The following is a 16,141-nucleotide window of genomic DNA, read 5'->3' as shown; positions in this document are numbered from 1 at the left end:
TGAGAAAACAATTAAAACATGTGAGATAAAATACTTAAAAACAACAACAAAGTTTAGATTAAGTGTAATTGTATGGATTAGATTGGATCCGTCAAGTCATTAGGCGTACGATTGACCTGGACCTAATAAATCTGTGCGCTGAGAAATATTTTTGAATTTTTTTTTGTATAGCTTTAGTTTTTCTCAATGTGCTCATTCTTAACCTTCGGAATGGAAGACATTGCCATTGAAATGATCCTGTCAACTTGTCTGGATCAATTGTGAAAGGGGGGAGGGACGAAAGGGGGGGGGGTTATCTTGGTGAATGTTAACTTGATCGTTTTCTAAAATCCCCCCGGGCCCCCTAGGAGGGGGGGCCCCCTAATGGGTGTCCGAAATTTATTGTAAATACATAAATTAATATATTTGATTGACAAATAGTGTCAACGGGTGTCTTTTTTTTCTTCAAAATTTATGGATTAAATTTATCACAAAGACTAAACCTAGATCTAGGTCTATCAGTACGTTGACTTTGTTGACATTTTAAAAATATTTTTTCCCACAGAGATCAAAGTTTTTTTTAAAGTTGGTTTTACATTTTAAACTTTGTTGCCACGAATAAAACTGCATGATATCAAGCGAATTCCAGGTATCTTGTTACCTTTACTAATAATAGATCTAAATGGCGAGAATTTTATGGCTACACTAATTAACCTTGAATCAAAATTTACAGAATCGAGTATAACAGATCCAAAAGTTATTCTTAATAATACTAGAATAGTCCATTATTCGGGTTTGGCGTCTATAATTTCAGAATTAAACTTCACACTCGAGTTATTACCCCTCTATTCATCGTTCCTTAATCCGATGGAAACTATTTTTATTTCCATCTAATCCTTTTGCTTTCGCACAAAACATAAACAACAAACAATGACGTAATATCATATAATATTAGCACATCATTCCTTTTGAAGTTATTATCACACCCTTCCTTTTAAAGTTCTTAAAAGTGATATCTACTAGCAGGGCCGCCCTATCATTTGCGGGGCCCTATGCGAAACGGATCGCGCGGGGCCTAGTCTGGGTAGGGATGAGCATAATGTCAACATTTTTTTTTTGGAATTAGAAAATAGGCCTACTTTCGTCTTTGCAATAAATTTGTATCAAATGAAAGCTCGCAATGCCACTTTTTATTTATAGGCACCCCAAAATTTCAATTTCGTCTATTCTTTAGGAGATTTGAATAAATTAAAAAAAAGTTCAGGTCTTTATCGTATATTTTGCATTTTCATGAGATTTCATGGAGGCCCTGGAAAATCAGGAGGTCGCGAAAACCCTGTTATTTTATTTACGTTATAATGGTTTAATTTAATAATGTACACTTAGAATTAGCGCGGGTCCTATGAAAGCGCGGGGCCCACTGAATGTTTTTTTTTTATGACAACTGCTTTCTGCCATGTTTGACCTAGACGAACTCTCCGACAGAATAATCTTTAGGTAGTTTTGCTTTTGCATTGTATTTCACTTTGCTTTTCATCTGTCGTTCGTTGAGTAATGCATTTTCAGCTACCGATGGTTTCAATAGTTTATGATCAGTTGGAATGATTCCTTGAGTCTTCTACTCGTCAGCAGTTATGATGGTGCATACGGCAGTCCGCTTATCGGAGTATTTCTATACTCGAGCATAACGAGATATGGATCTTTCCCACTTCTGTATTCTCTGAATCCTTTTTCTTGCGCACAAAACATAAACAACCAACAATGACGTAATGCCATATAATATTAGCACAGAATCTTCTTCATGCAGTGGAAAAGTAAGAATTTTTTGCCTATCTTGAATTCTGGTCAAAGCTCTTGCACCCAATTAATATAGTTCAGAAGAAACTACAAAAGTCTGGACTGCATATACGGGAAGCTGCTAAAGAAATTAGTACCCTTTCATGCTTTCTGCAAAATGATGAGAAACTGACAAAAAAACAATCCATCGAAAAAGCAAAAGAAGGTAGTGAATACTATGGATTCCCTGTAATCAAAACAACCAGAAGAAAGAAAAGACTTGATGGGAAGTTTTCTAATGTAGGACTATCAATAGAACTGCAATTCAAACGACAGAAGTGCTGGACAGATTTCATATGGAGATGAAGGGCAGATTACAAAGGCTGGAAAGAAAATGGATACCTTTGGGTTTCTTCTTGAACCAAGACACCTGTTAGATGAAGACCCGCTTATGACAAACTGTGCTACTTTTCCTGTTTGATTGATGAAATAAATGGCAAATCGCTTTTTCAATGATGTGATTGATGCACGAGCACTTTTCATCAACAAACCAGTACTACAATCACCAATAGACATATTGAGGAAACAGGCTTCATATGGTAATTACGTGTGCTCAAACTTTGCAACCTCCTCCGAATACTGCTAACTCAGGCCACTTCCATTACGTCATGTGAGAGATCATTCTCAAAGCTCAATTTCATCAAAATCTATCTCAGGAGCACAATGACACAAGAAAGGCTGACATTAAATGTCAGTGAAGTCACAAATACTAGAAAGTATCGATGTAGTTGATGTTATAGATGTCTTTGCTGCACAGAATGCACGACGTGAAGCGATATCAATTTAGATTTGTTACTTGTGCATTATTTAACTAATAAATAAAGGTATTATTCATTAAAAGAGTCTTGATTACTTTTTGTTAAGTTTACTGATATACTGAACCAATTGGATTTGGGGCGTATATATTTTTGCGTACATTATCCCATGTCATATGTCGAATGTCAAAATGTAAGGGGCCCCCAAAGAGGTCAATCCCCCCGGGCCCCCAAATCCCTAGTTACGCTCCTGCTTGTCAGGTAAAAGAAATAATTGTGCAAAATTTCAGCTTAATTCAAGATTGGGTGTGGGAGAAATAACGTGAACAAACTTTTGACCAGCCCCAGCTGCGGCCTCATTTATCTTCGGACTCGAACACAAACCTTATTATTATTATATCAACAAGGCTTCTATAAGGGAAAGAACCTTTCCCCTATTTTCAATATAAAACAAAATACAATTATTTAATTACCACTTATTAATTAACTAATTGATAAGTTTTGATTCATGCGTTGTTATCAATAATAAATTATTGTGCAAAGTTTCAACTTGATCCGAAAATGGAAATTTGGAGAAATATCGCGTGCAAGCTTTTTATCCAACAGACCGATTGCGTGTGTGTTTCCATTGTAGGATAACGATATACAAATACAAATTAAAATAAAATAATTTAATTAAAAAAAAGGTAATTGCATATTTGCATTACTAGTTGTTCATACTTAGGACCTAGGAGCTTAACTATATATTACCGTGATAGACTATTAAAGACAACAATAACAGAAAATACATGAAATAAAACATGATTGTAAACTCTATGGGGAGCGGGAAACAAAACAATCGAATAGGTCATGACACCTCACGGAACACCAAATACACAGATAGGAGGGGAAAAACAACTTAAGTGCTAGATTACTAAAGCAATATTGGCGATTGAGACAAAGCCCTCTTTAGCAATTCACTCCAGCCGTTGTAGCTGCATATCTCAACTTATTTGAATCCCTTTAAGTAGGGCTTAGAGAAGCTCTGTTAACGGATTCTACCTAGAGATAAAAGACTATAATGAAATCATTATTGACAACGCGGGCGCCTGAACATACACTAAAACACGGTATTGTTTAATGTTTTAATTATTATTATTACATTTTTTAAAATTTAATGAATAGTCAGTAGGGGAACGAAAAGAGCCATTTTGGCCCAGTTCAACAGGCCGTCTTAGCCCAATTCAACAGGTTGTCCTAGTGCAGTTCATCAGGTTGTCTTAGCCCAATTCAACAGGTTGTCCTAGTCCAGTTCATCAGGTTGTCTTAGCCCAATTCAACAGGTTGTCCTAGTCCAGTTCATCAGGTTGTCTTAGCCCAATTCAACAGGTTGTCCTAGTCCAGTTCATCAGGTTGTCTTAGCCCAATTCAACAGGTTGTCCTAGTCCAGTTCATCAGGTTGTCTTAGCCCAATTCAACAGGTTGTCCTAGTCCAGTTCATCAGGTTGTCCTAGTCCAGTTCATCAGGTAGTCTTAGCCCAGTGGGTCACTGCTCCGGTTGCGTATACATCGGGTGATTCAGGAAGAACTACAACACACGATGACGCCATTGCAGAGAGGACGATAAAACAATAGAACGAAGTCTCGCAATGTCTCGTCTTGTACGATAGGGAACTAGAAGTCGAGAGAAAGAATTGGGACAAGGCTACTGGAGGTGCAGAGGTACAGGATCATGCTTACCACCAGGGCTGGTCTTAGGCCATTGCAATCTATGTGGCCGCAGAGGGCCTCGCACTTTCATAGGTCCCGCTAATTCTAAGTGTATATTATTAAATTAAACCATTATAACTTATATTGCTGGGTTCCTGCAGCCTTCTGATTTTCCATGGGCTCATGGAAATCTCCTAAAATCATAAAATCTCCTGAGAAATATGCAAAATTGTCCTATTAGGGAGTCATTCAATTACTTGAGGTCATCCATTCACGAAGATTGAACAATTTGGCATTATTGCTATTATTACTTTTGAGCGTGATCTAGATCTAATTAGGAAACCACATTTTGATGATATATTGTATGACTTCGCTACAAGCAAGGCTCGTCAAGTTAACTTGATCGTGACATTGTACTTAGTAAAGTATGAATAAAATGCAAAGACGAATTTATTTTTTAATACAAAATCTTAATTTTCACTTATTATCCTTATCCCTACTCAGACCCCTTTCGCAATGGGCCCCGCAATTGTTAGGGCCGGCACTTCTAACCACGTAATACCAGCGTCACAATATGAACAACGCAAGTCTTGCGCTTAACATGTTTGTAAGTTGCGACTTTTTCCAGCTCAACGTAATTTGCCAGGGCTTTGGGGAGTTGAGGATCTGTGCAAAATGGCAAGGGAAGCTTTCTCTTGCAGCCATTAATGAGTCACGCTGGATCTTGATCTCGTAGCAACACTGGAGACAACATTTGTATGCTTATAATTATTAAGAAATTAAAAATCCGAAACATTTGTCTGACGTTTTATGTTTGTGGACATAAATGTGTGAAAGAAGTGTTCAGGATGTGGTCCAAGTTCCTGTATCCGGAGCTACGTTTTATTCCGCCTGTACAGGAGAGACGTTCCAGTAGTGATGCTCCTTAGTCCATGTACAAGTGACAGAGAGAGAAGGAAACGAAAGGAAAAGAAAGAAAGAAAGAAAGAAAGAAAGCATCAAGCTGTGTTGAGGTGTCAGGGGACTGTCAAGACGCCTGTCACAGTGTCAAAACATCAAGGACAGCTGCACGCACGCACGCACACCTAATCCATTGACACCGAGTGACAATTCCAAATATTATGTTTGACCTATTTCTAGTCAGTAATCGCGCGACATCGTCAAAACATCTTCCCCCCCCCCCCCCAACCACCTTTTCTTTTTTCATGGTCTCTCTTTTTTTCAGTGGCTTGGAGTATTCTCCCTTGCTAGACCCAACCACCACCGCACAGGAAACTGTCTTTCCTAGATGTAGCGGTACACTGAAGCGATAGTAAGATGCGACATACATATCTCTCCATACTACTGTAGTTGTGTATATCATGCACCTTTCGTTTCTGCAAGACGAGAAAACACCAAATAAAGGTCTTCACTCATTTAGAATAAATCAAAGCTGAAGAAATACTCGCTGCCTCAATAAAATTATTCCAACGTTCGTATCTTATTATTTATATTATTGTCATAATATCATTGTCATATCTTCTTTCCAACTTTTTTGTTTGTTTGTGCAATTCTCTTATCCCATTGTCATACTCTCTTTCTAATTATTATTTTGATCGTGCAGATTCTCTTATTTAATACCTTCTTTCCAGCTTTTTAAAAAAAGTTCCACCTGTTCTCTTATCTTATTATTGACATAACTTCAGGACTTCTTCCAGCGCTTTTGAATGAGAGAACATTCAACAACCCCCTTGTCGTTAGTAAAGTTCCCCTTTCAGACCTTGTGGTCTATAGGGCTGATGATGTAAAGGTCATCTGTTTATGTGGTCCGCGGTTAACGAGGGTGTCATGCGGCCAGCACAACGACCAACCGCTTTTACTTTTCCCCAACTAATGTCAGGTTTCCATTAGAGCTGGGTGGTCTCAGAGGCGCCCATATAATGCCGAAAGTAAAATCCCAGTCCTCGGCAGGATTTGAACCCGGGACCCCCGGTTCTGAAGTCAAGCGCTTTACCACTCAGCCACCGCGACTCTTCTTTGTCGTTAGGTCAAACCTAAACTAGATGATCATTTAATCACATCCGTTTTTGGGCTGGCTCACAAACATCAGTTACAGAAAACTTATGAATATCGACAATTACTAACAATTACTAACAATTACTAACAATAACAAAGTCAGCCGGTCAAACATTACAATCACGTCCGCAACGCTTTCTCTCAGTATGGAGAGAGAATGGTGGTTATTGATGGTTTGTACGTCGCAGCTTCTGATAGGTTATTCGTTCTGAAAATACTGAAACCAACCTTTTTAGCTGCATTGCTTACCACTTCGGGGGGCCGTATCCGAGTTTGTGTTTAACACAAACTTTTTTTGCAATTTTTACTATTTTTGTTCTTTTAATTCCTGCTAATTGGACAGATATTGCGGGCTAAAGATTATTTTGGGAAGGAGCGCAAAAGTTGTGATTTTGTTGTACGTCAGGCCTTTGAGAAAACCAACTCAATTAACGTCTGGGTAGATTATAATAAATAATAATTTTATTTATAAAGCGCTGTTAACAAACAAAATGTAGGCTCAATGCGCTGTATTAACATTACAAACACAAACACGACAGCTAAAATGACAATTAATCTAAAAAAGTTTTAAACAGATAAGTCTTAATGTTCTTCTTAAAAGTGGTGTAGCATGTTGTCTGTCTGAGATCAAATGGGGAGTGAGTTCCAAACCTTTGGTCCGTGAACTGAAAAAGCCCGCAGACCGTAGCTTTTGAGGGAGAAACGTGGCACCACTAAAAGCGTTGAGTCCGTTGAGTGAAGGGCTCTCTGGGGGACATATGGAGTAATCAGTTCGCTAAGGCACAAGAGCATCTCATTGTTATATATACACTGATGACAAAACAATAGATATTTTCTATACATTACAACGTCACTACGCCATACGAGACTGTGTGAGTAAAGATTGACATTCTGCCCGATGTACTATTCAAACTTAACTGTGTGAGTAAAGATTGACATTCTGCCCGCTGTACTATTCAAACTAGACTGTGTGAGTAAAGATTGACATTCTGCCCGCTGTACTATTCAAACTAGACTGTGTGAGTAAAGATTGACATTCTGCCCGCTGTACTATTCAAACTTAACTGTGTGAGTAAAGATTGACATTCTGCCCGCTGTACTATTCAAACTAGACTGTGTGAGTAAAGATTGACATTCTGCCCGCTGTACTATTCAAACTAGACTGTGTGAGTAAAGATTGACATTCTGCCCGCTGTACTATTCAAACTTAACTGTGTGAGTAAAGATTGACATTCTGCCCGCTGTACTATTCAAACTAGACTGTGTGAGTAAAGACTGACATTCTGCCCGCTGTACTATTCAAACTTGACTGTGTGAGTAAAGATTGACATTCTGCCCGCTGTACTATTCAAACTTGACTGTGTGAGTAAAGATTGACATTCTGCCCGCTGTACTATTCAAACTAGACTGTGTGAGTAAAGATTGACATTCTGCCCGCTGTACTATTCAAACTTGACTGTGTGAGTAAAGATTCACATTCTGCCCGCTGTACTTTTCAAACTAGACTGTGTGAGTAAAGATTGACATTCTGCCCGCTGTACTATTCAAACTTGACTGTGTGAGTAAAGATTCACATTCTGCCCGCTGTACTATTCAAACTTAACTGTGTGAGTAAAGATTGACATTCTGCCCGCTGTACTATTCAAACTAGACTGTGTGAGTAAAGACTGACATTCTGCCCGCTGTACTATTCAAACTTGACTGTGTGAGTAAAGATTGACATTCTGCCCGCTGTACTATTCAAACTTGACTTTGTGAGTAAAGATTGACATTCTGCCCGCTGTACTATTCAAACTAGACTGTGTGAGTAAAGATTGACATTCTGCCCGCTGTACTATTCAAACTTGACTGTGTGAGTAAAGATTGACATTCTGCCCGCTGTACTATTCAAACTAGACTGTGTGAGTAAAGATTGACATTCTGCCCGCTGTACTATTCAAACTTGACTGTGTGAGTAAAGATTCACATTCTGCCCGCTGTACTTTTCAAACTAGACTGTGTGAGTAAAGATTGACATTCTGCCCGCTGTACTATTCAAACTTGACTGTGTGAGTAAAGATTCACATTCTGCCCGCTGTACTTTTCAAACTAGACTGTGTGAGTAAATATTCACATTCTGCCCGCTGTACTATTCAAACTTGACTGTGTGAGTAAAGATTGACATTCTGCCCGCTGTACTTTTCAAACTTGACTGTGTGAGTAAAGATTGACATTCTGCCCGCTGTACTTTTCAAACTAGACTGTGTGAGTAAAGATTGACATTCTGCCCGCTGTACTATTCAAACTTGACTGTGTGAGTAAAGATTCACATTCTGCCCGCTGTACTATTCAAACTAGACTGTATGAGTAAAGATTGACATTCTGCCCGCTGTACTATTCAAACTAGACTGTGTGAGTAAAGATTGACATTCTGCCCGCTGTATTATTCAAACTAGACTGTGTGAGTAAAGATTGACATTCTGCCCGCTGTACTATTCAAACTAGACTGTGTGAGTAAAGATTGACATTCTGCCCGCTGTACTATTCAAACTTAACTGTGTGAGTAAAGATTGACATTCTGCCCGCTGTACTATTCAAACTAGACTGTGTGAGTAAAGATTGACATTCTGCCCGCTGTACTATTCAAACTAGACTGTGTGAGTAAAGATTGACATTCTGCCCGCTGTACTATTCAAACTAGACTGTGCGAGTAAAGATTGACATTCTGCCCGCTGTACTATTCAAACTTAACTGTGTGAGTAAAGATTGACATTCTGCCCGCTGTACTATTCAAACTAGACTGTGTGAGTAAAGATTGACATTCTGCCCGCTGTACTATTCAAACTAGACTGTGTGAGTAAAGATTCACATTCTGCCCGCTGTACTATTCAAACTTGACTGTGTGAGTAAAGATTGACATTCTGCCTGCTGTATTATTCAAACTAGACTGTGTGAGTAAAGATTGACATTCTGCCTGCTGTACTATTCAAACTAGACTGTGTGAGTAAAGATTGACATTCTGCCTGCTGTATTATTCAAACTAGACTGTGTGAGTAAAGATTGACATTCTGCCTGCTGTACTATTCAAACTAGACTGTGTGAGTAAAGATTGACATTCTGCCGCTGTACTATTCAAACTAGACTGTGTGAGTAAAGATTGACATTCTGCCCGCTGTACTATTCAAACTTGACTGTGTGAGTAAAGATTGACATTCTGCCTGCTGTATTATTCAAACTAGACTGTGTGAGTAAAGATTGACATTCTGCCCGCTGTACTATTCAAAACTAGACTGTGTGAGTAAAGATTGACATTCTGCCCGCTATAGTATTCAAACTAGACTGTGTGAGTAAAGATTGACATTCTGCCCGCTGTACTATTCAAACTAGACTGTGTGAGTAAAGATTGACATTCTGCCCGCTGTACTATTCAAACTATACTGTGTGAGTAAAGATTGACATTCTGCCCGCTGTACTATTCAAACTTAACTGTGTGAGTAAAGATTGACATTCTGCCCGCTGTACTATTCAAACTAGACTGTGTGAGTAAAGATTGACATTCTGCCCGCTGTACTATTCAAACTTGACTGTGTGAGTAAAGATTGACATTCTGCCTGCTGTATTATTCAAACTAGACTGTGTGAGTAAAGATTGACATTCTGCCTGCTGTACTATTCAAACTAGACTGTGTGAGTAAAGATTGACATTCTGCCTGCTGTATTATTCAAACTAGACTGTGTGAGTAAAGATTGACATTCTGCCTGCTGTACTATTTAAACTAGACTGTGTGAGTAAAGATTGACATTCTGCCCGCTGTACTATTCAAACTAGACTGTGTGAGTAAAGATTGACATTCTGCCCGCTGTACTATTCAAACTTGACTGTGTGAGTAAAGATTGACATTCTGCCTGCTGTATTATTCAAACTAGACTGTGTGAGTAAAGATTGACATTCTGCCCGCTGTACTATTCAAACTAGACTGTGTGAGTAAAGATTGACATTCTGCCCGCTGTACTATTCAAACTAGACTGTGTGAGTAAAGATTGACATTCTGCCCGCTGTACTATTCAAACTATACTGTGTGAGTAAAGATTGACATTCTGCCCGCTGTACTATTCAAACTTGACTGTGTGAGTAAAGATTGACATTCTGCCCGCTGTACTATTCAAACTAGACTGTGTGAGTAAAGATTGACATTCTGCCCGCTGTACTATTCAAACTAGACTGTGTGAGTAAAGATTGACATTCTGCCCGCTGTATTATTCAAACTAGACTGTGTGAGTAAAGATTGACATTCTGCCCGCTGTATTATTCAAACTAGACTGTGTGAGTAAAGATTGACATTCTGCCCGCTGTACTATTCAAACTAGACTGTGTGAGTAAAGATTGACATTCTGCCCGCTGTACTATTCAAACTAGACTGTGTGAGTAGAGATTGACATTCTGCCCGCTGTACTATTCAAACTTAACTGTGTGAGTAAAGATTGACATTCTGCCCGCTGTACTATTCAAACTAGACTGTGTGAGTAAAGATTGACATTCTGCCCGCTGTACTATTCAAACTAGACTGTGCGAGTAAAGATTGACATTCTGCCCGCTGTACTATTCAAACTTGACTGTGTGAGTAAAGATTGACATTCTGCCCGCTGTACTATTCAAACTAGACTGTGTGAGTAAAGATTGACATTCTGCCCGCTGTACTATTCAAACTTGACTGTGTGAGTAAAGATTCACATTCTGCCCGCTGTACTTTTCAAACTAGACTGTGTGAGTAAAGATTCACATTCTGCCCGCTGTACTATTCAAACTTGACTGTGTGAGTAAAGATTGACATTCTGCCCGCTGTACTATTCAAACTAGACTGTGTGAGTAAAGATTGACATTCTGCCCGCTGTACTATTCAAACTAGACTGTGTGAGTAAAGATTGACATTCTGCCCGCTGTACTATTCAAACTAGACTGTGTGAGTAAAGATTGACATTCTGCCCGCTGTACTATTCAAACTAGACTGTGTGAGTAAAGATTGACATTCTGCCCGCTGTACTATTCAAACTAGACTGTGTGAGTAAAGATTCACATTCTGCCCGCTGTACTATTCAAACTAGACTGTGTGAGTAAAGATTGACATTCTGCCCGCTGTACTATTCAAACTAGACTGTGTGAGTAAAGATTCACATTCTGCCCGCTGTACTATTCAAACTAGACTGTGTGAGTAAAGATTGACATTCTGCCCGCTGTACTATTCAAACTAGAATGTGTGAATAAAGATTGACATTCTGCCCGCTGTACTTTTCAAACTAGAATGTGTGAGTAAAGATTCACATTCTGCCCGCTGTACTATTCAAACTAGACTGTGTGAGTAAAGATTGACATTCTGCCCGCTGTACTATTCAAACTAGACTGTGTGAGTAAAGATTGACATTCTGCCCGCTGTACTATTCAAACTAGACTGTGTGAGTAAAGATTGACATTCTGCCCGCTGTACTATTCAAACTTGACTGTGTGAGTAAAGATTGACATTCTGCCCGCTGTACTATTCAAACTAGACTGTGTGAGTAAAGATTGACATTCTGCCCGCTGTACTATTCAAACTAGACTGTGTGAGTAAAGATTGACATTCTGCCCGCTGTACTATTCAAACTAGACTGTGTGAGTAAAGATTGACATTCTGCCCGCTGTACTATTCAAACTTGACTGTGTGAGTAAAGATTGACATTCTGCCCGCTGTACTATTCAAACTAGACTGTGTGAGTAAAGATTGACATTCTGCCCGCTGTACTATTCAAACTAGACTGTGTGAGTAAAGATTGACATTCTGCCCGCTGTACTATTCAAACTAGACTGTGTGAGTAAAGATTGACATTCTGCCCGCTGTACTATTCAAACTAGACTGTGTGAGTAAAGATTGACATTCTGCCCGCTGTACTATTCAAACTAGACTGTGTGAGTAAAGATTGACATTCTGCCCGCTGTACTATTCAAACTAGACTGTGTGAGTAAAGATTGACATTCTGCCCGCTGTACTATTCAAACTAGACTGTGTGAGTAAAGATTGACATTCTGCCCGCTGTACTATTCAAACTACATTATAATCGATTCCCCATTGACAGTGAGTGACGATTGTTATATTGTCTTAGAATTCGATTTTGTTAATATTTGCATTATGTATTAGCAGTTTAGTGCTACACTATGTGTAACCGGTAGCTGAGTAGCCACATGGAATACTGCACTCCTCATTAAACTTCGGACTCAAAGACGTCTTATTAATGTTATGTAAAACCAGTTTATTGCAACATAAGGTATAAACAGAATGACTACATTATCATTTAATTATATATAAACAATTAATGGCTAAATTATGTATACACAGTTTATTTCTTCCTATGTATAACAGGAATATATGAAAAATACTATTAAAAAACAACAACAAGAAAGCTTATTAAGTGTAATTGTATCAGTTAGTTAGGATCAGTCATTTAATTTGAAATAGATATACATTAACAATAATAAGTCTGTGCGATTAGAAATATTTTTACCAATTTATTTTTAGGCGAAATTTCATGCTTTTAACTTTTTCACTACGCTAAGATCCTATTAATGTCTAGACCAGTTGGGAAAGGGATGGGGATGGTATCGGTGTAGATGTTACCGTGATCACTTTTTAAATTCATTTACAAAAAAACAAACAATTAAAACGTTTTAAGACATGAATTCGAACTCGAGGGCTCAGGCTTCCTAAGCTAACAGACTAAACACTGTGCCAGCGAATCGCTCATGAAAATAGAAGGTTTATAGTTATCTATTGTTAGCTTCAAACTTCAAAGTGGCGACCTACACAATATTAAAAGGGGGGCTACTTCAACTTATTTGATCACAAAAGTAAAGCACAATTTCTTTCCCTTGTTCTATACCAAGTAAAATAATTCATTACCAATAGTTTATTTACTAATTGGATTTCTTAAAATTGATTCTTGTGATGTCGGGTAAAAGAAATAAGTGTGCGAAACTTCAGCTTGATCTGAGCTCGGGTGTGGGAGAAATTACGTGTACAAGTTTTACACCAGACAGAGCGAGTTGATATAAGCTTTGTAAAAACAGGTTATTACCACCATATGAACGTATATTTTGTGTACTATTGATTTGCGCTGAAAATGTAATGTTCTGTGTAATGCACAACTGTAATATAAATTTCGTCCAAGATAAATGAAGACTATCTCTTCTTATAATTATGAACACATTTGTTGTAGCTTCTATCTTTTATGTATCGTATTTTCTATATAGTTGGAAGAAACAATTTGTTTATCTTTGAAGAAAGAAAACATATTTTATCATTATGCCTTAGACCAGGAGTGTGCAAATTACGGTACGCGGGCCACATGCGGCCCTCCGAAGTGTTTTATGCGGCCCGCGAAAACCTAAATAAATCAAGTGTGCCCACACATTACACATATAAAATTGCAAATATATTAAAAATAAATCATTTTAAATATCTTTAGAAATTATTGAAACTTTTGATTGTTACTTATAATGAAGAGGCTAAAGAAACATTGTCTCTAAACTTCCTTATAAGAAGTTTAAAGTAAACGAACATTATATTCAATAGCAATATTTCGATAAATTCAATAGAAGACATAATCCCAGGCCAGTATTTATTCAATGCTATGAAGAACTGTGTTGAAAGAGTTGGGTTGGCTTGTACAAGATGGCAAGGGTAACAACTGATGGAGCTTTGACTGAGAAAAACAACCCTTTAATAAAATACAGAAAATATCCTAACCATAAACTAGTAACTGGAAAGTTTACGAAAAAGTACAATGAATTCAAAAGTAATGCGGTAGGGTAAATTAAAATAGTGTATTATGCACAGGGCCGTCCGTCCCCAGGGCCGTCCCTAGGCAGAGTCAAAGTATGCTGCTTTTAAGGTCCGTGATTGTTGGGGACCTCGCTAAGGAAATACGCTTTTATTAATAGAGAAGGAAATTGTTTGAAGTACACTAGGTCTTTAATAAATTGCTTAATTTAAGCTTTTTTTTCTTTATTTTGTATGTTTACATTTTATTCGGGGCCACCAAATTCAATTCGCCTATGGCCTCCAAGTATCCAAGGTCGGCCCCGACTGGCAGTTCCGAAAAATAAGTGAAGATTTGGAATTAAAACATTCTGATATTCGATAACACAGTAGTATTCGCTGGCCAATCATTAGATCAATATGGAATCTCAAGGAAGAAAATGTTAGGTTCTTAGATGGACATTGACTGTGACTTTGTTACTAATATTTCTAATGAAGAGTTGAAGACAGACTTCATGTTTATCATCGACAGTATTGCAATTTGTTGTCTGCACATGAAATGTATGTGCATCTTAAATCTTTTAAAACAAAGCTATTACATTTTTTGAGGCCAGCAAGAGAAATTAGGGCTTTATCATTTTACCTTAGCTGAAAGGTGAAACTATTTCTAGTGAAATGGTTGAAAAGTACAAGACTTATTTGGATTCCTTGATTGTGGAATTTTAAAACAAATTTTATGACGTCAAGAACTTGAAACCAGTTGTCAATAGCCTCAGTTCACCATTTAATGCAGAAGCTGACTCAGCTCCAGATGACATACCTCCAAGCAAAAGAGAAGTTATAGTCAGTTCCTTCGCGGGAGTTTTAAGGGTGACAGAAGCTGTATATCCACACTTTAAGAAACTTAAAACTTTCACATTTTAAGCAACCACATTCATCTTTGTAAAAGCTTTTCTTTTTATTTGAAAATTATCAAGTGTTAGAACAGGTCGATGCTTATTGAAGTTAATTTGACAGTAGTCGCAAGAAAAGCAACAACTAGTAAGCTAGTTCCATGGTTCTGGAACATTATGCACGAGAGTAAACAGTTATATACTTCATATTAAGTACTACTATACATTTGTGTTGAAATCATAGATGTAAATGGACAATAGCAAAGTTGCTAACTCTTGTTTTAATTCCTCATATATATATGCGGCCCGCCTGGTCCCCAAATTTTATTAAAGCGGCCCTCGGTTGAAGAAAAGGTTGCCCACCCCTGCCTTAGACATTTAGTTGAAAACAAATAGTCTCTTAGACGAGGGCGTTGGGCCATTTAATGAAAAAAATGTTCTTATCACGTTTTTAAACATTATTATTTTTACACATTATTAATATCTTGTTACGATAAGTCGAGAGTATCATATAACCTACTAGAAATTAAAAGAAAAAAATATTCATAATTTGACCTACTTTCATGGTTGGATTTACTGGTCCATTACATTACGAAAGTTCAGACACGCAAGTAGACAGGTTTGTGTTAAGTTCAAGCCACCACGTGGATATCCAGCATAGATACTTTATGTTGTCGGGACTCTCTTAACGAGAGTGGTCTTTTCCCGGTCTGATCGTGGCAACCCTCGTGGGTAAGTCCATAAAAATAAACTAATGCGCGAAAAGGAAAAGAAAATATAACATCCAGTGGGGTTCTGCGGTTCCATGTACATTGACATATCGAGGAAGACAGAACAGGCAAGTTAACTCGTGTACGATCCAAGCGTGATTCCTCACGGGCAGTTGAACGCCGTAGATGAGCATCTCACGTTTGATGGCTGTACATTGTAGGAATACGAAGGAGTTCTTCGCGGGAGATATCTTTCTGAAGGGTATACGTATCGACAATGTTTAGGACTCTGTTTTAGAGTGTGTGTCTGCTAGTTCCTCTACCACCAAAACAACTACCACTTTTACATGCGTTGTAAGTGGACGGGAGTGTCTCTACATAATGGGTCTATAGAGTCACATGAAACAAGATATGAACCGTAAACCGTATTTATAAAAGAAGATGTAATGCTTTTATTCA

At 38.0% G+C, this 16,141-nt stretch overlaps 1 protein-coding gene across 2 annotated transcripts in view; it reads right to left on the bottom strand.

The window, feature by feature from the left end:
* LOC106063205 (uncharacterized) overlaps positions 1-16,141 on the bottom strand; it is a 124,038-nt gene that overhangs the window by 61,284 nt on the left and 46,613 nt on the right. The gene's annotated exons all lie outside the window — the stretch shown is intronic.

This window comes from Biomphalaria glabrata, chromosome 11 (genome assembly GCF_947242115.1).
Source record: "Biomphalaria glabrata chromosome 11, xgBioGlab47.1, whole genome shotgun sequence".
In the NCBI taxonomy this organism is placed as follows: Eukaryota; Metazoa; Mollusca; class Gastropoda; family Planorbidae; genus Biomphalaria; species Biomphalaria glabrata.
The sequence above is the reverse complement of the archived record's forward strand: the minus strand, read 5'-3'. Positions and strand labels throughout refer to the sequence as shown.